The sequence below is a fragment of the Accipiter gentilis genome, unplaced genomic scaffold, assembly GCF_929443795.1.
Source record: "Accipiter gentilis unplaced genomic scaffold, bAccGen1.1, whole genome shotgun sequence".
Classification (NCBI taxonomy): Eukaryota; Metazoa; Chordata; class Aves; order Accipitriformes; family Accipitridae; genus Astur; species Astur gentilis.
This window is the reverse complement of record NW_026060851.1, coordinates 35,417-59,278: the sequence shown is the minus strand read 5'-3', so window position 1 is coordinate 59,278 and position 23,862 is coordinate 35,417. Positions and strand designations below refer to the sequence as shown.

Genomic DNA, 23,862 nt, shown 5'->3' with positions numbered 1-23,862 from the left:
GGGAAATGGCCGCGCTCACCATGCTGACATCCCCACTCCCACCCGTGTCTCCCCTCCAGGTGCTGAACGTCGTGTGGGCCATCTACAGAAGCCGGCCCTCCGTCAGGGCGGTGGTAGCCCGCAAAAGCCTGGACAGGGCCCTGGTGGTGCTTGTGCGCAAACACCCCAGGGAGTTGGTGGCCAGCCTGCTGCAGTGCTCCCCGACGTGCACCCGGTAAGGGGACCACCAGCCTTTGGGGGCTCCTCTCACACTAGGAGAGGGGCCCCAAGACCCTCCCGAGGGATTTCAGCCCGGCCATCCTCTGGGGTGTCCCTGCTGACAGAGCCCCGTGTCCCTGCAGTGTCGCCAGGGCCATGTGGAGGGCGATGATGTCTGACCTCCGGGCTGCGGACAAGGTGCTGAGGGAGCTGCTCAGCTTGCTGGTGAACCAGTCACTGCGCAAGACCTCCACCTCCACCAAGGACAACCCGCGCATCCTCTCCCTGGCTGTGAGTTGCTGGACGAAGCCTTGCTGACCTCCGGGGCTGATCTCAGCTGTCCGGGGCCCCTGCTCCCCTTCCCTGCCCGCCCCAAGGCTTTACCTCCCCAGGGATGAGGGGACATCTCAGCGTCCGGGTGTCTTCTGCAGGCAACCAGGGCGATAAGCGAGATCCTCCTGCAGTCTGTCTGCCTCTGGCAGGTGGAGGCAATTTTCCCCCAGCTTTTCCTGGCGCTGCTTTTCCAAGCGTCATTCACCACGGAGCTGATGCTGCAGGAAGTGCACATCTTCTGGACGGAGCACCGACAGGATCAGCTCACTCCCATCAGGTGCTCCATCCCTTTCCTCTCATCCCTGCCAACCACCCGGAGCCAAGCCAGGGTGGGAGCTAAGCATTTCTCCTTGTGCAGGTCTGCAGTGCAGTCCCTGAAAGTGCTGCTCTGCAGCATGGGCTTTGAGAGCCAGGTACTGGCCATCGAGGCGCAGGGTGGCTGGGACACCCTGCTCAGCTCCCAGACCCACCTCATGGGAGTGCGCATTATCGCCAGGTGAGAGCCCCTTCTCCCTGCTCCTTGGGGACAGGGTACCCCATGCCACCCCCTCCCTTGGGGCTGATGGCAGTGGGGTCCCCATTACTTGGAGAAAGTGGTACAGACTGGCGATGTCCAGGCTGGTGCAAACCCCCAAAAGATGTGCCTGCCTGGCTCAGGCCTGACAGTGCCTCCTTCCCCGTCAGGGAGATGATGAAGATGCCAAGGCGCCTGCGCTCCGCCATCTTCTGCCATCTGGTAGAGCTCCTCCGGACAGAGGACCCCACCTGGCAGATGGTCGCTATGGTCTTCTTCATTGAGGTGAGCCTGATGGCACCACTCCAAGCTCCCCCCGATGCTCGGTTCTCCCATGCCCACCACTGTGGGGAAAGCTGGGGCAGTGGGTGGGCTCTGGTTGGTACCATGGAGGAGCAGATGAGCAAGCAATGTGCTGTGGTGTGGGGCACGGGGACTCTCTGCAATCCCTGCTGCCTCTCTCTGTCTGGGCTTGGTCTTGCCCTGCGTCCTTGTCCTGAGCTGATGGTTGGAGCCAGCACCACACCTCACCAGCTCCCACTGCCTGTGTTTCAGATGCTGGACTTTACCAACATCAGTGAAGAGCTGGTCCGTGCCCTGGAAATCTTCCCCATTTATCTGCAGAGCCAGTGCCTGGGGATGCCCAGCCTGGTGCTCAGGGCCATCCTCAGGCTCACCGAGAGGCCTGACACAGTGAGTAGGGGGCAGCCGGGACAGCAGCCCAGGGTGGAACAGTGGGTAACGTGGCAGCTCAGGCTTTCCTGGGCATTGTGGGCTGTGCTGGCTGCTGCCAGCTCTCCTGCCTCCCCGGCCCTCTGCCCCATGGCTGTGCCATGCCAAGGAGAGAAGCAGCAGTGCTGACGGGAACGGGCTCCCACTGCCAGCACGTCCCAGCAGGGATGCTGGCGGCAGAGCAACCGGCCTGAGCGTGGGGTCTGCAGGGCCTGGCCGTGAGGTGTTGAGCCCCAGGGTGAAACACAGCAGCCATGGCAGGGGCTGCTGGCAGCTTGGGCAGCTTTCCAGGCAGCGCCAGTCACCCACCAGCCTATCCAGGGGGGTCTGGTGGAGAAGGGGGCAGCCGAAGGGCTGGCAAGGAGCCAGTGCTGTCTGTCCTCCCCCTCTGTGCCCTGCTCTTCCCATGGGCATGCTGGTGAGCCCTGTCTGCCGGGACCTTGCCCTCGTAACCTGCACTGCCTGCAGAGAACCCAGTGGGGAGGCCGGTGTTCGTGGAGAGGGTTTTCACCCCTGTGATCGGTGGCTCCTTTACAAAAAGGAGGTGGCATGTCTCACACAGGAAAGGAAAGCCCTTATCCTGCTGCCGTACGTTATGGACCAGCTGCTGGATGATGACAGTGATGCCAGCGCCGCGGCCCTGCCCGTGCTTGGCAACATGCTCTGGCTGCTGGAGGGGAAGAGACTCAGCCTCACTGCCCTGGCACTGGCTGGAAAGCTCCTGCTGCTTTTCAACAATGTAAGGCTGGGGGAGAGCCCCATGTCCCCCTTCCTGGGCACCTCCATTCACGCCTCCCACTGCAGCCCCTGTGCTCTGCAGGGGGATGCTTTGCCCTGCAGTCCCCAGACCCCATTGCTGCCCTTGGTGGCTCCGTGCTGTGTCACAAACCCCCCACCAAGGACTCACTCCGGCTCGGCCTCCCTGCCGCAGCGGGGGACAGTGGTGGCAGGATGGCAGCAGGCGTGCTGAGCCCCACCAATGCACACCCTGCTCTGGCAGCATCCTCCAGCCTTCTGTAGGGCCTCCCTCTCTGGCCCTCAGCCCCGGAGACCCCAGTCTCCCTGGGCAGACCATCTGCATGCCGCAGCTCGCTGCCTTTTGCAGCAGGGCTGCCTGCAGCCATTTTGGGGATGTCTGTCTCCATGTCAGCCCCTTGCTTGCCATGGGCTTGTGGCTGAGGTCCTCCTCCCCTCTTCCCCCAGGAGCTGGACACGGTGCGGGAGCTCTCCATCCATCTCTTCCAAATTGCAATGGGGCTCGTGGTGGGTGCTGAAAAGAAGAAGATGAAGAAGGTGGTGTGGGACAGCCTGCTGCCGCTGCTCTTTCACCTGCATGACCAGGACGAGAATGTGGCCAAGGTGGGATTCCCAACCTGACTGGTCCTTTGGGGAGGGCAATGCTGACACTGCACTGTGAGGTCTAGCTTGTTGAGTCCCTAGGAACAGGCAGAGCCCCCCTCCCTGCCCACTGCTGCCTTTTTCCTCCTGCTGCCTGGTGGATGGGCAGGTGGGTCCCTTTCCCACCCAGCTCCCTCCACACAGCCCCTGGCATGGGTCCCTGCAGCCCCAGAGACTGGACTACGGCTCCGCAGCAGCCTGGGGCCACCACAGCTGAAACGCTGAAGCCCCGACAGGCTTCCAGCCAGAGAGGGTGGCTGCCCTCCTCTTCCCCTGGGGTGCTGAACCTGCTGGCAGCATCAGTCCCCAGCTGGTGCGTCTTCCCTGCATGGGCCAGGACAGGCTCTGAGCCCCACCAGGAGGGAGGACACAGGGTCCTGTGCCCCCCATGGTGGTGGTAGCATCTGTGCTGCTCACCAGGCCTCCCAGGAAGCCCTCCGCAGCGCTGGCCAGTTCCTGAAGTGGAGGCAGCTGGTGCGACTGGCCGAGACGGCGCAGGCATGGAGGATCTGCGAGTGCTTGGTAAGCATAGCCCGAACACCCCTGGGATCTGCCCTGGGTAAGCCCTGCCCGTGCCCAGCAGAGGGGACCAAGGGCAGTGTCCCCACAGCTGCATGCACCCTCCTGGAACAGGCTCTGCTCCAGGCTGTCCTCACCTCCGGGGTCCCAAAGGGGACCCCGCCACCAGGATGGCACCCTAGCATTGCCTGGGAGCCCTCTGCTCCCTCCGAACCCCAATGCGGAGAGCGGAGAGCTGGGAATGTCCTGCTGGGGAGAAGAAGGGTGGTCCTTGGTGGAGGGATGGCCCAACGGGGGGGCCATCTCTGTGCCAACTCTGCACCCTTCTCTCCAGCTGGCCAGGAAGAGGAGCAGGGCCACGTACTACCTGTGGAAGAGCCAGACCTACCTGCGGAGCCCGCAGGAGTCCCTGCGGCTGGAGGCTGTCAGGTTCATCGGTGAGCCCCTAGCCCCAGGGTCCCTTTCTCTCCCAGGGTCCCTGTGTCCCAGTGCAGGACCTGTGGGGCACCCCTTCACTCTCTCCCACTCCTGCCTGCACAGGTAGGGCTGGCAGGAGGCTCATCCATCCCCTCCCCGATGCTGCACCCTGGGGTCAGCCCTCCCCAGGGAACTGTGTGGCCAGACAGGCTGGCTGGTGGGTCCCTGATGGCCAGTGGGTCCCTGGCATGCTGTGTCCCCCCAGGACTCCTTGGACGGGATGTGGATGAGCACGAGAACGAGCACAAGTACATCAGAGAGAGTGAGTGAGGGCAGCGGGGAGGAGGAAGGACCTTGGCATGGAGCTCCCCCCCCAGCCTGGGCAAGGGGGGCTCTGCTCCCAGCACATCTGTGGGAAGAGGGGTGTTTCGGGAGGGGCGTATTCCTAACCAGCAGCTTCCAGCTGAGCCATCTGCCCCCTGGTTCCCTCCTGGCCCTGGGAATCGTGAGGTGCAATGTGCCCTGCCTGGAAGGGATATGGGGCTGTCACCTCACCTCTGCTGCTTTGTCCCCACAGTCCTTCAAGGCCCAAGCAAAGACACCAGCCCCTTGGTCTCCTCCCTGGCAACTCAGACACTCCTCATCCTGGGACGAGGAAGGCTGAAGTCGAGGTTTAACCTACCACGGCTGAGTTTACAGATGACGAGGGCACGGATGAGGTCACACTCAGTCCCCAGCGAGGACTCTGCTCAGGCAGAGACAACGCTGGAGCCCCAGCCCTAGGATGCTCTGCAGGCTGGGGTATCTCCTCTTCCTGAGGTCTAACAGGAAAGGAGACACCTCAGCTGGAGGAGGACCCGGCAGCCTCCGGAGAGTGGCAGGACAGCCACTCTTTCCAGTGGTCTAGGACAACGCCTGTCCACGCGCTTCATCTTTGCCGCAAAGCACCAGCTGCTCTGCTGGGCTGTTGAAACAGAGGGAAGGAGAAGGCCACGCCAAAGCTGAAGCCAAAGTTGAAACTGAAGCCTTCCCTCCCCTCTGCGGGGCCACGCCGGGGCGAATCCCTTTTTCTGCCTCCCACCGTCCAAGGATCCTGTGCTGCTTTGGGCTGACGTGGCCGAGCTCGGGAGCTACAAAGCCACCAATGCTCTGACTCCAGCAGCATCCTCCCCTCCACGTCCCCAGCAGGAAGGGCAGCTCTGCCTCCTGCCCGCACCGCAAGCTGCGCAGCCACTCCTGCCTGGGGATGTCAGAAGTCACAAGAGCCAGCAGGCCCGGGGGAGTTGTGGTAGCAGAGGGCCCTGCTTGCCACAGCACTTTGCCATCTCCTTCTCCAGGTTCGGGCACCAGGATGTCATCACGGGGCTGGACAGCCTGAGCCGGGAGTGCTGTGTGACGGCAGGGGGCCGGGACGGTACCGTGCGGCTCTGGAAGATCCCGGAGGAGTCGCAGCTTGTGTTTTACGGGCACCAGTAGGTCTGGGGCGGGAGAGGGGGCTGCAGGCAGGGGGGTCAGGCTGGGGCAGCGGTGTGCAGGTGCCAAGCATCACTAGGAGCCTGCCGGCACTGTGGGGATGCTGATGCCCCGGTGAGCCCTTGTCTCCTAAATAGGATCCCAAAGCATGCTCATAACTGATGGCAGTTGCCCCTTCTCTTCACAGGGGCTCCATCGATTGTATCCAGCTCATCAGTGAGGAGCACATGGTGTCAGGCGCCGATGACGGGTGAGCACAGGGCCGGGGTGGTGCCTGGGGTGCGCAGGCGGTGCCCCCCTCGGCCCCCTCGCCCCTTCCCTCCCTGGCAGGTCCCTAGCCCTGTGGGGGCTAACGAAAAAGAAGCCGCTGGCACTGGCCCGGCAGGCACATGGCATGCAGGATGCCTAGGGCCTGCAGCAGCCATACTGGATCTCAGCAGTGGCCGCCCTGCGCAACAGGGACCTCCTGGCTACAGGTGTGTGGCAGCTGCTTTGGAGTGGGGGTGTGGAGAGGGGGGCGTCCTGCTCCCTTACCTGGGTGGGAGTGCATGGCAGTCTTCTCTCTCTGCCCCAGGCTCCCACAGCGCCAGCGTGAAGCTCTGGAAGTGCGGTGAGGGATTTCGGAAGCTGGAGCCCCTCTGGGACATCCCGTTGGTATGGATGGGGAGGTGGGGGATTGGAGCTGGGCTTGGGGCATCTCTGGGCGGGGGCTCCCCTCCCTGGGCGGCAGGAGGAGGCTGCCAGAGCCCCTCACCCTGCCCTGTCCCCTCCAGGTGGGTTTTGTTAACAGCCTCAAGTTCTCTGCAGCCGGTGACTTCCTGGTGGCTGGCCTTGGACAGCAGCACCGGTACTGTCCCCCCTCCCTGGTGCTGCCCAGGGGCACAGCCCCCCCCTGCTCCTCCAAGGACCCGGCGGAGGGTAGCCCCCATCTCTCTCATCTGCAGGCTTGGCCGGTGGTGGAGAGTCAAAGAGGCCAAGAACAGCGTCTGCATCGTCCCTCTGAAGCGGAGGGCTGCAGCCCCCAGTCCCGAAGCCCCTGACAGCCCTGAAGCCCCCGACAGCTCCGAAGCCCCCGACAGCTCCTAGCCCCTGGCCCCAGAGGCGCTGGAGCCAGGTCACCAAACCCCTGTCCCTGGAGCTGCGCCCCGAGTCCTTTGTGCAACCATCTTCCTGGAGCCGGCAGGACGTGAGCAGGGGGTGTCGCATGGCCCCCTGATCCTGCTGGCCCCCCTATCATGATGTGGCTCTGCCCTCTGCAAGGGTCTGCCCCTTTCCCTCAGGTTCAGCCTGACCTGAGCTCTGGAAGAGTCTTATTTAAAAAAAAAAACAAACCAAACCCACTTTATTTACATAAATTACAAAATAAAATAATCACACTTTTGCTCACACTAAGAATCTACTCTTAAAAACGCGGTTGGGCTCAGCACAGCAAGGAGCCACAGCAAGGTCATTGCTAGCAGAGCCTTGTGCTCTTAACACAGCGTTCCATTTTTATAGCTCTCATTTTTATAGCTTAAACCATGATAGAGACAGAGTCACAGCAGCACAGAATGGATGCTGAAAGAGACCTCTAGAGATCATCCAGCCCACCTCGGCTGCTCAAGCAGGGCCAGCTGCAGCAGGCTGTGAGTCTGCTTCTCGAAGGTTCTATTGGCTGCGTTGCTCCCAGGTTGTGGAGCTCGCATGGGAAATGGGCAATGAAGAGGGATGAAGTTTTCAGGCACTTTCTGGCCGGTGCAGTGATTTTTTTTTTTATTTTCCTTCTGATTTTTTCTCCCCCCTTCCTGGTCTTGCAGCTGCCCAAGGTGCAGCCAGACAAGCGGAGGAGGGTCCCTGCCTGGCCTGCAGCTCCCTCCCTCGCCATTCTTGGGGTGATTTGGGGTTATGTTGCTGTGTCAGTGAGGCAAAGCTGGGCTCTTGGGGGCTGAGGTCAGTGGGACCCGAGGAAGGCCGTGATGGTCTTGAGGCTTTGAAGGGCTGTGCACCAAGCCCTATCCCCGCTGGAGGGGACCCTGGTGGTGTTCAAGACGAAGGCCTTGCAGCCCTTGTTGACGTGTGTGCCCGTGTCCCCCCCGGCCCCCAAGGTCTGTCGTTGTCGCAGGGGCTCTGTGCTGCTTTCTGCGTGGGGCCGTGTCCGTGAGTCCTGCAGGGACCTGTCTGTCCTGGCTTCCCCACCAAAGGGCTGCTTCCCCTGGGGAAGGGGAGAGGGGAGTTGTTCCCGTTCCCGTCCCCCCCCCCACCATCGCCTGCCCCGCTGGTGGTGACTGGGCCCTGGGGGTGGCTGGGTTCCCCTCGTGGCTTGCTGGCTCGGATTTGGGGCTCAGTGGGGCTTTTGCACCTCTTGGGGGCTGTTTCTTGGTGCCCCCTGTGCTCCCTCCCCCTCCCACATAGGCACCGAGCGGTTCTGGAGAAACAGCTTTTAATTGAAAAGCCAAGAGAAAAGGTCCCATCCAAGCTGGTCTAACCCCTCCCTAGCCACCCCCGCCCACCCCCCCTGCCATATACCCCACCCCTCCTCTCCCACCCCCCCCACTGCCCCCATCTCCATCCCTCTCACCCCTTTCTAATCCCCCCCCCACACACACACCCTCACGTTGGCTGCCAGAGCCCTGCGCTTGCTGGGTGCCATTGGCAAGGAGCTCTGCGCCTGCCTCTTCCTCCGCTTGCCTGCCGTGGCAGGTGGGGACGGTGGCAGGTCCATCCCCGCACCCTGCCACGGCTCCTGGGGCTCCATCCCGCCGCCGTTCACTATTTTGAGGCTCAGCATGGCGTCGCTGAGCTCGGGGATGCAGTAGTCGGGGGTGAGCATCTCCTCAGGCATCGAGAGCGAGCTGAAGTCGCGGTCGGGGGTGTCTGCGCCGGTGCCACCAGCGTCCTCGGGCACGGAGCTCCTGCTGGGAGCATCCTGGCTGACCCCCACTCCATCCAGGGAGCAACCGAAGAGCCTTAGGGCCTCTTCCAGGACCATCTCCTCGGACACTGCAAGGTCGCCTGCAGTGTCCCCAAGGGCTTCGTTGTTGGTGGCAGCGCAGGGGCTGGTGTGGACATCGCCGCCCGGGGCTGCCCCCACAGGGGTGGCCGTGCTGGGGATGTTGATCTGTGCCAGCTGCCCCTCGCTGTGCTGGTAGCCAGGGATGGACACTGGCAGCTCCAGAGGGTCTGGGGTCACCCCACTCCTCTGATTTTTGTAGTGTGTGAGGTATCATGGTTGGCCCTGGGGGGCCCCGCAGCCCCCGGGATCCCACAGGGCAGCACCCGGCAGAGAAGCGGCGCCTTGGCCGAGCGTGGCGCTGGCCGGTGGAGGCAGGTTGGTGGTTGTCCACTGGATGCAGAAGACCCGGGGGTCGAAGAGGCAGCCACATGGAGCCCTCTGCAGACCTGTGTGGGTGAGGGGGGAACCGTGCTGGGCCGGGGTGGCTGTCCAGGGGCACCTGCTGAGCCGGCCCTGATGGCCGACATCCCCCAGCTCTGGGCCAGGGGCGTGGGGAGCTTGTGGCCGGGGTGATCCCCACGGGGTGAGCCGCTGTGCCGGTGGGACAGGGTTGCAAATCGGGGAGGAGACTCGCATCTAGGAGGTGAAAGGGGAGAGGTGGCCCCAAATATTTGGGGAATTCTCTGCAGATGGGCTTTACTGGTCACGCGCCACCCGGGCGAGGGCAAGGATGCTCACCGGGGCTTGCTGAACCCCCATGCGAAAAGTGCCGGGGGAATGGGTGTGATGGGGATGGCGAAGGTGCCAGAGCAGACTGGGGTGCCATACCTGCTGGTGGTGCCTGGGGGGCCCGGGGGGCCCGGGCTGCAGGGAAGGGCTGCTCCCGCGTGGGCAGGCGGCACGGGTTGGCTGAGCCTAAGAGAATGAGACAGGAGCGATGGCCGGCAGTCACCTCTGCTCTTGCCCCCCAAGAGCATCCCTGGGCTGCAGGGGTTGGGGTCGGTCCCTACCTCGAGGGTAGAAAGTTTTGGGGAGCACGAATGGCTGGAAAAGCTGGGGCGCCGGGGGGCCCCATGGCCCAGGCAGTGGGAGCTGCGTTGGTGGCCGCGCCATGGTCCCTTCTGGCTGTTGGCTGCCAAGGACTCTTTGGCGTCTCCCCGGAAGGAATGTGGGGGCTCCCTGTGTTCCGCCCCACCCCAAGAGCCTCACCAGCTCCTCCTGGGGAGGGACAGGGTTAAGGGAGGCTGGGGTGGCCCCGGGGCCTACAGGCGGCTCTCGGGGTCTGCGGGTGCAAATGCTCTTGGCTTTCAACAGTATTTTTCCGGTGGGGGAAGAAAAACAAGTTGATTCAGCTGAGCCAAGCGGGGACCAAGCTGCAGCCGCAGCCTCCTTGCGCCAGATGGCAAATGCGTTTGTGATGGTTGCCCACGCTTCTGTTCGCTGCGTTGACCGGAGCGAGGCAGAAATAGGAAAAAGGACCTCGAGGGCACGAAGGAAGGTCACGCGGTGTCGCTCGGTGGCACGCTTTCCCCCAGCCCTCGCTCCAGTAGTGCTGTCAGGTCTTTCAGTCTCCTGCTGGGAAAAGCAGCAGCTCTGGATCCCCCTGGGAGGGGGTGGCCCTTTCCCTGGGTGCGTGACACCCCGGAGGAGACGGTACCCGCCGCCGCGTGCTCCCAGAAAAGGACTGGATTCTGCCCAACGTCCGGTGTCGGGGCGCTGGGGCTGTTTGCGCTCTACGGGATCCCAGGGATGGGGTTAGTACATCCCCTCCTCGTGCTTGGAGGATTCGGCGCTAGCAAGGACACCCCAAGGGTACCAAGGACACAGGCCTCTCGCTCCCGCTGTGTGAACAGTGTGTGGCCTCGGGGAGTCGGGACAACTGCCGTGAACCGGAGGCCAAAGATCTCTCCTGGCCTGTATCCTGGTAATCAAAGAGATTACGCTCTGTTCGTGAGGCACCTCTGGCTGCAAGATTGTGCAATGCCATGTGCCGCGTAATTTGTGGCAGGGACCGATGCTGGGGGCATGAAGGCAAGCGCGCTTCTAAAAGTATAAAACTCCGTTTCATTTCAGAGCGCAGCTGAGCCACCCCGCTCCTCAAGACTCTGCCATCTGCACTGCTGTGGCTGGGACCGGGCAGTGCTGCACATCCCAAAGGCCACCAAGTCACACCCGTGTCCCTGCTGCTTTGCCGGGAGCTTCTGCGATGCGAGCGATGTTCTGGGGGCTGATCTCTTGGACTGCAGCTACTCCGTCCCTGACTGGCAGCTGGCCAGGAGGGTTGTGTCCCAGGTGGAATTCCACCTCTCTGACGAGAACCTGGCCAAGGATGCTTTCCTCCTGAAACATGTCCAGAAGAACAAGATGGGCTTCGTCAGCATCAAACCGCTGACGTCCTTGAAGAAGGTAGGCAGCGCGCTGCGTTGGCCAGCCAAGGTGGGAAGTGGCCTCCACGTGGAGGATGCCTGGGTGTGTGGGTGTGCTCTGGCTGTCTGCCATGGCCAAAACACTGCTGTGTTATCAACAGCTTTCTAGCTACCAGTACAGAGCACAGCACTACGAGGGCTGCTGTGGGGTAAAGGAACTCCAACTCAGCCAGATCCAATACAGAAGGAAAGTGGAGAAACAACAGAGGGAACAGCCCAGGGACACAGAGCCCCAGGTCTCATCTGGCCGCTCCTGTGACCATACGGTGTATGCAAAATCAAATACCTGAAGTGCTCCCTTAGATGCAGTTTACAGCCAGGGGACAAGAAGGTGGCAGTTCTGCATTTTGCAGCTCCCAGGCTGATGGCAGAGCCAAAGCAAAAAAAACATACCCCAAACCAAACCAACCAAGAGAGGTAAAACTGGAGCGCAGGGAGCAAATGCTTTTCTTTCACCTTAGGCCAACTGCTCGGACGCTCTCTATGCTGCCCTGCCACAGAGGGCATCCCTCTCGTACCAGTAAGAGACATAAGAGTGAATTAAAGCCAGGACCCCAAACCACACCAAAAACCTGGTCGTGATGAAGAAGAAAGTGGAGAATGCATCAAATATAACAGAAAATTATTTTGGACATTCCCAGTTTACATTTGAAAAAAAGAGGAAAAAAAAAGAGGAGGAATTGGGTATTAAAAGAAGAGCACTGAATGATAAAGCCATAGCAGTCCCTCTACCACTACAAACCCACACCCCCACACGCACGTACGCACACAGACTTAACACCACCAAACTCCCCGTGACTGTGACGTTCCCCTCAGCTTGCTGGTCTAGAGATACTGAATGCCTGGAGCACACCAAGGATAACTGAAAACATCTGCATGGCTTTAATGGGAATCCTCCAACTGAAACAAAGCACTTTCTCCCTCTGTCTGCGTTGGCACATCCCCGAGTCACGCTCTCACTCCTCTCCTTCAAAGTCAAGATTCCTAAACGTGAAAAGCGGGAGTGGGGAAAGGTGAAGGGAAGAGAAAAAGAGGGAGAGCATCATCAGTGGAAGACCTGCCAGCAGCTGCTGACGTTGCCCTGTTCGGGGGACCACCCCAGCAGAGAGGAGCTGGTTTGCATGCCACGGTCCTCCCTGCCTGTTCCCAGGGACAGGCCGTTTGCTCAGCCTTGCCGGCCAAAGCGTGGGAAAAGCGTAGGTGTGCGCCGTCGCTTGCTGAGGAGCACGGTCACGATCACGTGCAATCCTTTACCTTTTTCCTCCCTGGATTCAAAGGGTTTCTGTCTTCAAAGTGAAAGCCTTCCATACGGTCATTTGTGACATTTCATCCAGGATAACAATCTCAGAAGGATCAGTCCTGCAATAAATATTTTACATAGCAATCCGTGATTATGGGAACTGATGCCACCAAGGGCATTAGCATCAGCAAGAGGAACAGCGGAGCCCCGAGAATCAAAGCTCCGCATAAGCGTGGGAGGTTTTGCTGGATGAGGAGTTTTGGGAGGCAAGCCGGGGAGCTGCAGAGCAACAGCTCTGTGCAAAGGCTCTTGCTGGGGCTTAGCCCCGGTCCGGGTTCCTAAGCCACTGCTGGTACAGATCACACCTGCAACTCCTCATGTGTAAGTATGAGGATCTCCAGCTACCGTAAAGGCACTGATGAGGCAAGGTTTGGGGGTCAAACGCGAGTGCTGCAGCCACTCTGCTTGGGGTCAGAGCCCTGCAATCACCTCCTGCAGCCCTGCCCCTACCCAGCTCCCTCCACACAGCCCCTGGCATGGGTCCCTGCAGCCCTAGAGACTGGACTACGGCTCCGCAGCAGCCTGGGGCCACCAAAGCTGAAACGCTGAAGCCCCGACAGGCTTCCAGCCAGAGAGGGTGGCTGCCCTCCTCTTCCCCTGGGGTGCTGAACCTGCTGGCAGCATCAGTCCCCAGCTGGTGCGTCTTGCGTACATCTTTCTCAATTAAATGTACAGTGGATGTCTTCTCGTTCAGCTAGTCTGGAGCTTAAAAAGCAGCTTAAAAATACAGGACAGGGTAATTTTTGGTGGACATGGCCAGAGCCTGCATGTTCTTGAGAGAAACTTTGGAAGAAGACCTAAGCCTTAAGGCACTGCCCTGAGGGGGTCTCCTTCCATGACGCAAATGCTGCTCTGGAGCATGGCGAGCTCTGTCCCAGCAGTGCCCAGTGCCTTCCCCTGCCTGCTGTCACAGGATGGCCACACGGGAGAACTGTGGCCAAGCTGCTGGAGCACTCCGGCCTTACAACACCAGAAGGGCTCAGGAGGAGAGTGTGGCGGTGGAAAGAGCAGCTCTGGACACAGCAGGCGCTGGGGCTCCCTGGCAGTGCTGCTGTTCCGGGACTCTGCACACAAGCACTGCCCCTGCAGTTCCAGACGTGGACTCGAAGAAAGGATTGTGGACAAACAGGTCGCTGCAGGATCCTTTGGGGCGGCTCCTCCTTCACACAGGCTCTGGGTCACACTAGATCGGTAGATACTGAATTAGAAATGGGATGGATAATGACATTTCTTTGTGGACAACATGATTCCAAGGAAGAAAACCTGAAAACACGAAACAAACCGACTACCAACCACAGGTAGTCATACTCGGGCCACGCTCGGAGCTGGGCACCCCAGGGGTAGATGGTGGCTGAAGAAACCCTCAGGCACAGGGAAGGGGAGGGAGTCCATGCTGACCAGCATGCTAGGAGGCAGCAGGCAGTGCTCAACAGCCCACCCCTCGCCTCCTTCTCGGAAAACACCCCACTGGACTCTGCTTAGTCCAACCTGGCCCCGCAGCACTCGACGAAAGGCAGAGCAACAGCAGAGCTGGCCAGGAAGCAGGGGGCTGCGGCTGGACCCCCCAACCCCTCTATTACTTGCTCTCTCTAGTTTCTGCAGTTGCAGAAGCAGTAGCAAGAAGTTACACCAACCCACTGCAGTAGCAGAAGCGGAGGCGACTTCACATGAGCCACTTCTTTGCTTAGACCTAACAAGTAAAACCACAGGAGACGTTAATTCCTGCAATGGAACGTCTTGCTCAAAGTTACTAACCGTACACAATTTCAACGCAGAGCTGCTCCTCTTTAAGGAGACTGATCATGCATCCCTCACCCCCTCCAGCTGGACCTCCAAGCCACACACACAGCAACCAGCTAAGAAAGCAGACAGAAAACAGCAAAGTTTGCAGCAAGTCTGGCATCAAGGAGCCTCCCTCACCTTCAAGTCCAAGGTATTTTCTGGCTCTGGTCATCTTGTGTTCAGCACAATCACAATTAAATACATTCAGTATTGGGTTTAGGGTCTTAGGGGGATGCATTGTGGCAGAAGCAAGAGAAAACAATGCATTTGTTACTGGGGTTTGTTTTAGTTTAGGCATTTACTTACCTGGGGTTTGTCGATAACCCTGAGGATCTTGCAAAGCTAGCACCGATTGCTTTGCTTTTCAGTAAAAACAAAAATGAGAAAGAAGGCCACATACAGCTTTTCTCTCCTTCAGGTATTCCAGAAAGAACTTGCCCTACTACCAGCTCCATCTGGCAAATGAATAAAAACCTCTGTCCCCAGATGATCAGCGATAAGACACTATGCCAGGAAGCGATGTGATGATGCAATTGCTAACAGCTAAGAAGCGCTGCTTCTAGCACTGACTCTTGGTGACCTGCGCTGGACCAGATTCAGACAGGACTGCTAGAGCCAACAGCAGCTGCAAAGTTATAACCGCAGATGTTTCCCAGAGCATAGAAAAGCCTGCTGGAGGGATTCACCCTAAAGGACAGGAACCACGCTTGGCAATACTGTCTCTAGCTTGGGCTGCTTCCTTCTGAGTATTGTAGGGAGAGGAGTCTTTATGCATGAGGAACTTGCCTTTCAATCACTTTGACAGAAGACTTGCTCCATAAACAAAGGAAAACACTTCAGTTGAACTGGTGCAGTTTGAACTTTATTTAAAACAGCTGTAATCTAATCTGCATAGTGCTGGGGCAGCATCCAACCTCTGCAATAGCCAGGGAAACTCCAGAACAGCAACATCTCTCTGCACGTGGCCAAGCGCTGAGTCAGGGTACATTAAAATAAAGCGTGTAATCTGACCCATGCTGGATCAAGTCCAGGAAACTAGTAACCTGACTTCTTCCTAAACTTCTTCTTAACACCCTAAGAGTGAGGGGGGGGGGAAACAACAACAACAACAACAAAGCACAATTAGAAGATAATTCTGCAAAGCAAGAGCTAAAAAAAATAAATCCATGTACAGGCATATACTTTGATATCAATTAGCTAGGTTAGTTTGAGACCAGCTGCAGAAATGCATGTGCTGACTAGAGGTTAAGGGCACAACAGCCTTTAACAGGTCAAGTGGAAGAATTTGTTTAAAAGCATGGTAATATTACAGGCTTGTAGACCATTACAAAACACTTTTCATAGTTGCTTTGCCGTTTATCTCATCACCTACTTCAGCTTTAATTCCTTCAAATTAACGATGGAGTTTTATTTACACAAGTGCTGAAGTTGTATACCTACTGTAACTAGTACACAGACTTGACAGTATTGAAAGACCATGATTTTAACCCAGGTCACAAAACCAAGGTAACCATTTTATAAACTCAGGGTGTAGCTCTGCTAAAAGCCACTGAAGTAACATAGGTTCTCTCTCTTAATTTTAACCTGTGAGTAAACCTAAGCCTTGCACTCTTAAGTTTTGGGGTTTTTTTCGAGGGGAGAAGGAGGAGTAAGACCTCTCAAACCCACTAAGGCACATTTTCTAAGAGATGAATTGCACTTGAAGCAAGCTGGAAACCAGAGGTAATAAGGAAAAAAGGTAAGTATACGGTCATGGTCATGCTTTCTCCACAAGTTTGGAATACCAGCAGTAGGGGGAATGCTGGAGAATGAAGACCGTGCAAGGTAGCTACATGCCCCTTCGGTCTTGTCACTAGGGTTTGAGGTGGATGCTTAAAATGATCAGAGCTCAGAATTGCGGTTTAAGCCAAGCAACTAATTTTAAAAGAAGTCAGGGGTATCTGTTGTCCGCACAGCAAAATGGGACTTCAGCTGTCAGCGCAGTTTGCAAGCTGCACTATTCAGAGGGTGTTAATTCAAAACCTGGAAATACTAGAAGCAGGAAAGCAGTGTTCCTAGTCTCCTCAAATTTACTCTACCATGACATCATCATTTTGTAGAACATACTTTTTCTGGCACTGCCCTGCCCACCTTACATTTGGTTTACTTGTTTGGGGTTTTTAAGCAGATCCCACGTGCATTAAAAAAAATTAATAATAATTAAAAAAAAATCTTTTTGGAAGACAGTATTTTACAGTACATACGAAAATTCTCTGGAAAAACATACAACTTCATTTACAAAAACACCAAGTTATAAAGAAGTTACAATAGAGAGAGAGCACAACATTTGTTTCACGGGATCAGAATTTCTCCCCACCCCTCAAAAAACCCTCATGCACTTAACTGGGTAAGCAGTGTTACCAGTTTACAGAACCGGAACTTCAGACTACTACAAGTTTTCATGTAACCACGTAGAACAGCTTTCAGGGTTTATCTGAAAACACTCTCTGCATGCCAATTCCTTTCAAGACTCTCCCTTGCAGGTGGGTAGCAGTGCCACAACAGCCTTGGCTATTGCAATGTTTAAGTACATCTTCAGCTGTGTGTTCCGAGTTTAGCTTTCCTACCCAGCGACAACAAAAAAAGCCCTCAAGTCTCATGCTGGAGCAGTCTCAAGACAAAAATCAGATACAACGGCATGGGACACGTCTATCATCTCCATACCTTGGTAGCATCCTCTGCTGCGTTGTCTTCAATACCACAATTATTTATGGGCCTCCATGGGAGGCAATACTTGTGTAGCGCGTGGCCGTGTTAGGCAGGGGACAGCTGCTAGCTGAGGAAGCTGAGCACCATTCTGATAGATGCCCAGGAGTGTATGTGCCAACCGGGAAAATAGTTTAGGAGAAGAACAATATATGCACATGCACTAGGAAAGCACAAATGAATACAAGCACGTTCAGACACACTTGACACCACAACGTGGTTGCAGTAACTAGTTAACCTGTTTACCTACATTCTGAATCCAAGTCACAGGGCAGCTTGGTTTTTGTGGCTTTTCCAAAGCTGTTTCAGCTAGTGACAGTCAAGACTTCTAAAAAGACTAATAGGGATAACTCTTACAAGAACATATTTGGGAAATGAAGGCTGAAAGAAGTTAAACTAAAAAGCATATTTTTGTTTACATCAATAAACGCGTAGAGTACTGATGTGAGGTAGTCTAGGCACTAGCAGAGTCCATTCAGCTTTTCAGTTAGCCCACTGAGTAAAACGCCTTCCTAATTACATTGTCTGTAGATCTGCTGCTGACATCTTCTGGACTGCCGCCGCCTTTGAATGCTGAATCCTGGCCAGTTAACTAGAAGAACAGAATACACAGACTCAAAATAATTGCTATACTGAAGTTACCTTCATATTTGAGTACAGCTTCCAGTCAACACATTAACTGTGTTAGTGGCCATTCTTAAAACAACATTTAGACAACACTACCCTTACCGCACAGGAATCTCAAGCCTCGCAAGAAGTCGTACTACCCAAACCTTGAAATCTGTACCTGAAGTATTCAATAGTAGGTAACAGTTCTGCAAGCTGATTCTTTACAAGTGTCAAAATGGAGTTTTTTCTAGTTGTTCTTTGCCTCAAATCAGAGGTCAAGCCACACAAACAGCTGTTTAAGGAGAGTTATGTATAGCAAGAAAACAAATCAAGCATTAATCAAAAGCTCCCACAAAACCCAGATTTAACACGCAACTCCACACGGTCGTTTCAGCAGTGGACAACCTGTTGAGTAGGCTGCTGATTTCTAAAGCAGCAAAACTATCAAGAGGCATTCGAAAATCATCTGCCAGAACAAGATTAGCTCATACGTCTACATTTATAACATTCATGTCCTCTTCCTTTTGAGATTTGGGTTTTTTCTGAATGAAGAACTGCTTCCAGTTCATTGAGCAATGGGTCAGTGCAGTAATATACAAGTACAGTAGTATTTAGAGAGCCTGCCACCAGACCAAAACCAGTCACTAGTGCCAGATCTTGGGGGAAAAAAATTGTTTAATAGCTATACAGTCCGTTCAAGACAATTTCTCACACCTACATCCTAGTAAAACTAGCATTATGCTTAAATTTAGATTCCTGAATCCATTGGGGATGTATATATGCATTTCTTCTCGGTTATGTCATGCATTGTACATCAAGAATTAATTCTACTTCAAACCCTCCCTGGCCTAGCCCCCCTTCCTTACCTTTTCTCCGTCTGCTAGTGTTTTGGGGCGTTCTTCTGATGGAGGTGAATGAGGTCCTTCAGTGGTCACTGAATAAGGTCGTTTAGGTGCACTGTTCTTAGGATCTGTAATTCCAGTCCCACTTAATTCATGCTGTCCTTGGACAAAACGTCCTCCTGGTTGAGAAACTGTGTTACGTCCTGGAATGGTGCTACCAACTGGAGGTCCCAATGTTCTTATTGCAACTGTAGCCTCCACTTCTGTAAGAGACACCGCGCTTCTAGAGTTCAGCCGTGAAATTAAAGACTGCATTCCACCCACCACGTCAATACATACTTGAATCAGTAACAGGAATGGAGAGTCCCTTAGACACTGATGGCTCAGCTACACGAGGTAGCTTCTCTCTCTTGTTAGCACCGTTAGATTTCTGGTACGCAGCATTTCTGTAAGAGTCAGATGCTAGAGTTATAAAAAGCTCGTTTGTAAAATACTATACATTTCCTTTCCAGAAAGCCCATGCAAGACAAATGTCTGTCTTCTTAGCTCATTGTCACAGCTCTACCAAACAACAAACTCCCAGGCAATCTAGCACGAGATCTTCATTTTGACCGCTGAACTTCAGACCGCAAATTTAAACTTCAGCGTTGTCTTTAGTCAGTCTCTATGTACTTGCACTGTCTTCCAGCTTAGTACCTCCAGCACTCTGTACTGCTTTCCATGAATGGATCTGCTCTACCCATACGGGCATCCCATTTTATTTTAGTTTTAATGCCACTCCTCCAGTACCAAATGGTCTGAACACAGCAGGCATTACACATTTGGTACTCTTGGGCTATTACTCTCAAGATTACATATTCCTCCTGGGCTGAAGTAGCTTATGAACAAGCAGACCTCCCAGGAAGTGACACACACTTTTACTGCCCGAGTTCTCATACTGCTGCACCAAGGCAGCAGCAGCTCTAGTGTTGCTGTGATCAAGATCAGCACTTCGTTAGAACATCATACTGCTTGGCATTAACCATACTTTTTGTTAGAAAGAACAAAATTACCTACATGGAAAACACTCCGGCTTCAAGTTACACACTAACCCAAGGAGATCTACATTCAAGACCAAATAATTCCTCCGGTATCCACTTCTCCTTTCTTCCGACATGTCTTCATGGATATTAAATTCATTTTTTCAAGGATTTCTTTAACCTGCCTCCCCCCACGTGCCCAAAGGAGATGACAGCTTTCTTCCTGAAGCCATTAGAGCCCTCCACGTGCTTATGAACAACACAGATTCAACCAAGAAATCCCAGACCTCATTCCCATCGCGAGTCAATTAAAAAGCAGCTTCTTCACAGCTTTAAGGTTATGGTGCTAACCTTTCTCTCTCGGCTGGAGAGGTGTCCACTTTAGCAATCTTATGTGATGAAGAGGAATTTTCCGGTGTTCTGGAGCCCGTGTCTCCGGAACTGTCCAAACAGCTTCCATCTGAAGAAGTCCTTTTGCGCTGAAGCCCACCAGCATTTTGACTAGTACCTGGCATGCTTTGCTGAAACAACAACATCAAAATAATGAAGTCTTCAAGTAATTATTAAAGGAAAAAAAAAATATTGCCAGAAGAGCCCAATTTTTAATATACCTTCTTTCTTTTCGGTAAGGTTTCTGCAGGCAAAAAATGGTGGAGGTGCTTTCTCTTCACATGAGCTGCCTCAATCTTCATACCTTCCTTTAGCACATTGAGGTGGTTAGCCTGGCTGTAAACTAACAGGAAATTTAGTGTTGTAGCTCAGTGGGAATGTTTGCATTGGGTATTTGTCAAAGTTGTTGACATGATTTACATTTGCCACAACATTCAAACACAGTGCCACTGGATGTAACGTACAGGACAAGCATCGGTTCGGGTAACAGTGCAAGTCTGAGGAAGTCACCCCACCTGGCCTGAAACTCAGACAAGCGTTTTGATGCCTTTTTTCTGTGCTTGTCTCATATCCCAAAGCATGAGCTAAAAAGAAGGTCCGCTTTTACTGCATTTACTCATGTTGTCTGAGCAACACAACACACAGCTCATGCTGGTACCATGGAGAAATGTTTGTTTGCACTGATGAAGAGTTTAAAGGAGTCCACTGCTTAGAACTTTTTGTCCAAACACACTCGTCACTTCCGAAGAGTAACCCGATTTCCTTAGTTTGTCGTTACGATAGCAAGGCATAAGCCTCACAGCACACGTGCACTTCTGAAAGGCACAAGAGCAGTCAGCTTGGGAAGAAGTAAACAGACTTTGGAACCAAAGACCTGTACTTTCAAATGACTGCTCACCCCCAAGCCCCTTTATTTTAGCATTATCTAACAACGCTTGCGATATGACTTTATTTCTGCATCTATCAAAAGGAATAAAAGAAGATGAACACGGAGCTTGACGTGCAAGACTGCATGTCATTACAATGTGACCACTCACTGCCTTTCAAAGTTCTGGGATGGTATCGTACAGAAACTGTTATTTTGGAAACAATACTGTCAGCAGGCATTCACAACTTCTTTTAGAGCCTGATACAGTTAATTCCCACTTCCAAAGTTCAGTAACTGACAACTGCTTTTGACAAGTGTAGCTACACCCAGTAAACGGGCATCTCTCTCCTGGCTTCACATCTGACTGTCCACTTCAGGAATCGCAGTTCCTTTCTGATCATTCACTATGATCTGCAGAACTGTTATTTCACATATGGGATATGGTACATAGGGCTGTAGTACACACTTCTGTTTCAAGGTGGACTTACATTGCCAAAGTGTCAAAATAGTATGTTTCTAAGGCTAATCTTCTACGTGTCACGCTCTACAGAAATAGCTAATAGCTAATACCAGAAGGAAGCACAATTCACTTTGTGAAGCAACTTGCACTAGAATTAAAAATTGAAACCCTACGAGACTAGAGCAAAATAGAGGCTTACCTGTATCCTTGAATGACTGTATAACGCACGTTAAATCAACGTTAACACTTTCTGCATTCTCCGCTTTCCTAAACACGATTCCAAGAAACCACATTGACACATATCCACTCCTAAAAAGACAGAGTCACAAATCTATCATTTATGCACAGATGCCAGTTATTCGGGTGCTAGTATCTACTCTCAAGAAGGGATTAAGCAAAACAGTTTAGTTGTACGCAGCAGCTAAAGATTGGAGTCAGCCCATACTCAAGTTCTCCGAGAACTCCTCCCTCAAGTTCTCCCTTCTTTAAAAAGATCCTACATGCTCAGAACCTTGCCCGCCAGACCTCGTACCTACAAAACAGTAACTACGTAACTGAACATCTCTCACAGGTAAGCTGAGGTGAAGGAATATAAACGAGGTACAATACATGGGCCAAACTCTAGTTCAGAAAAGTAATGAAACTCACTGTTTACAAAGTTCTCGGCTGCCAGGGAAAGACTGTGGCTTTACATGTGCAATAGATATAAATTCATTCCTCTCCAAGTTTCCAACCAGCACACGAATTTTAGATTCCACAAGGCCAATCCTGATAAGAACAAGAGACATTTACTCGTTTTTGACTGTATCCAGCACAGTAGTTATCTGCCTTCTTATAATACAATGCTAATACCAAAAATGCTAACCAGTCAGTAAGTAAGTAGTAAGTTTCATTCAGCTCAGCAGATACTAGATATTTATATCACACACACTGGAGTTGGAGATGTTTTCAGGGACATTGGAGCTTCAAAGTTTCCAAAGACAGAGGCAGTAAGTAAGTTTAACTTGTACTCTTAACAGGTCAGACACAACACTTCAACATATAACCTATGATGAAAATGTCAACAAGAAGCAGATTCCCAGCACCTCTGGCTGCATTTTGAAGTGCAGCAAAGCTCCTTTTTACCCCAAAGATCAAGGAGAACAACCGTTTAGAAAAGGCTCAAGCACAACTCTTCCATTACACCTGAGTAAAGATGCTATTCTTCTTGCAGACTGATCTGTGAAAAGAGTTTACCCTCTTCCAGCCAAACTGAAAAATATCGTTCCTTTAATAAACAAACGATCCAGTCAACACAGTCTCATCAGAGACTTACCCAAGAAATGTATCATGACCACCAAGGCTATTCTTTTAAATGAAGTACTGGCATTTTACCCTTCTACCTAAAACACTGATACCCTTGAAAGCAGTCAGAACTCTGTACGTTCTTCACAAGTATCTTATGTTGATGAACAACAGAGATGTGCCATCTATTCCCAAATCCATTCAAGAGTTGGTGAACTAAACTTGTTCTTATAGCAAACGGAAGCAAGTTTGTCTTCTGCTTTTCATTTTCCCAGATGCAAAACTAAGCCCCGTTTGCTGCCATTTCTGTCACTGCAAAAACGTCAGCTTTTACTGCAGCCAGAACTTTCCTCATCTTTATTGTGAGATACAATAAGCCTTCTCCACTTAAAACATCTCACATTAAAAACTATTTGGCTCTAAGCCCTCTGCCCAGAACTCCTTGTTGTATACCTAACTGCGACTGACATCAAGCTGTAGCTGACACGATTTTTAAGTGAACACATTAACAAGTTCAGGTAAGAGGTACTACCTACTAGAGCTGTTTTTAAACAGGAAATAAGGTGTCTTTCAGAGGTAGCTCAAGAATTCAATCATTTGCCTTAGACCGCAAGCCGAACCCTGAAGTATAACCAAGGTGCCCTCAGAACAGGGGTCTGGTACACACAGCTATTTTCCTTGCTTACTTGAGCAAGGCAGGCAAAGCACTCGTTTCTTCAGAAAAAGAACACCACACACATTACAGTACCTTAATTCCTCACCGTTTCCCCTTATTTCAAGACTCACAGTTAGTCACCCCATTCACACAGGTTCAACAAGTTATTACTGGCATGTCTCCCTTGAGACAGTGACAAATACCACGTCAGCAGCAGTCATTTTCTCTAACCACAGTTGAAGTGGTTCTCACATTACCTTTCACAAAGTAGATCAGCACTCCTGCAATTTACCTATCCACTACCAAGCATGCCGAGATGATCATTTCCAGCACTAAACACAAGATGCCTGAGCACACTACTAGATTAAAACGTAGTAAACACTATTTATCACCATTCAGGTACTCTGTGCAGACGGTCAGGTTTCACCCCGATTAAACAGCCTTGTTTCACTTCACTGGAGAAAAGTAGGCTCTGGAACAGGCGGACTACATTACCAGAGCAACTTAGCATTGAGTGCAATCTAGTCCTAAATCAAATATTGCATCCAGTAAAAAAGCTATGAAACCAAGCCTTCTAAGGCTCTACAACAGTCGTCTTCAAAGTGTCGGAGGGGGATGTACCCCAGGGGGTGCACAAGACAATCCACTGGGTCCGGGAAGAAAAGATTAGAACTTCAGTAATGTGTACGTAACTTGTAAAGAAGTAGACATAGACCGCAACTATGTGTTCAAAAATTACTTTTTTTTTGTTTTGTTTTGCTCACAGGAGTGCACAAAAGTTTGGAGACCACTGCTCTATAAGTCAGTAAAAGATCAAGCTCTCCAGTGTCCACTACACATCTGATGACATCAAGTAATCCCCATTTACTTCAGTCTCTGCAACAAGGAACATCTTCCTAACTGAAGTAGCCTTGGGTAAGTAGTCTCCTTAGACTCCTAAGGAGTCTGCTTCTCCAGATGGCACAG

The 23,862-nt window shown here is 53.1% G+C and overlaps 1 long non-coding RNA gene across 1 annotated transcript; it reads left to right on the top strand.

Annotated features, from left to right (window-relative positions):
• Positions 1–5,448: 5,448 nt before the first annotated feature.
• Positions 5,449–6,915, top strand: LOC126036986 (uncharacterized). Its single transcript, XR_007505413.1, has 5 exons — positions 5,449–5,583; positions 5,772–6,060; positions 6,159–6,238; positions 6,358–6,431; positions 6,529–6,915. It is a non-coding gene; the product is annotated as an uncharacterized LOC126036986 (long non-coding RNA).
• The last annotated feature ends 16,947 nt before the right edge of the window (positions 6,916–23,862 follow it).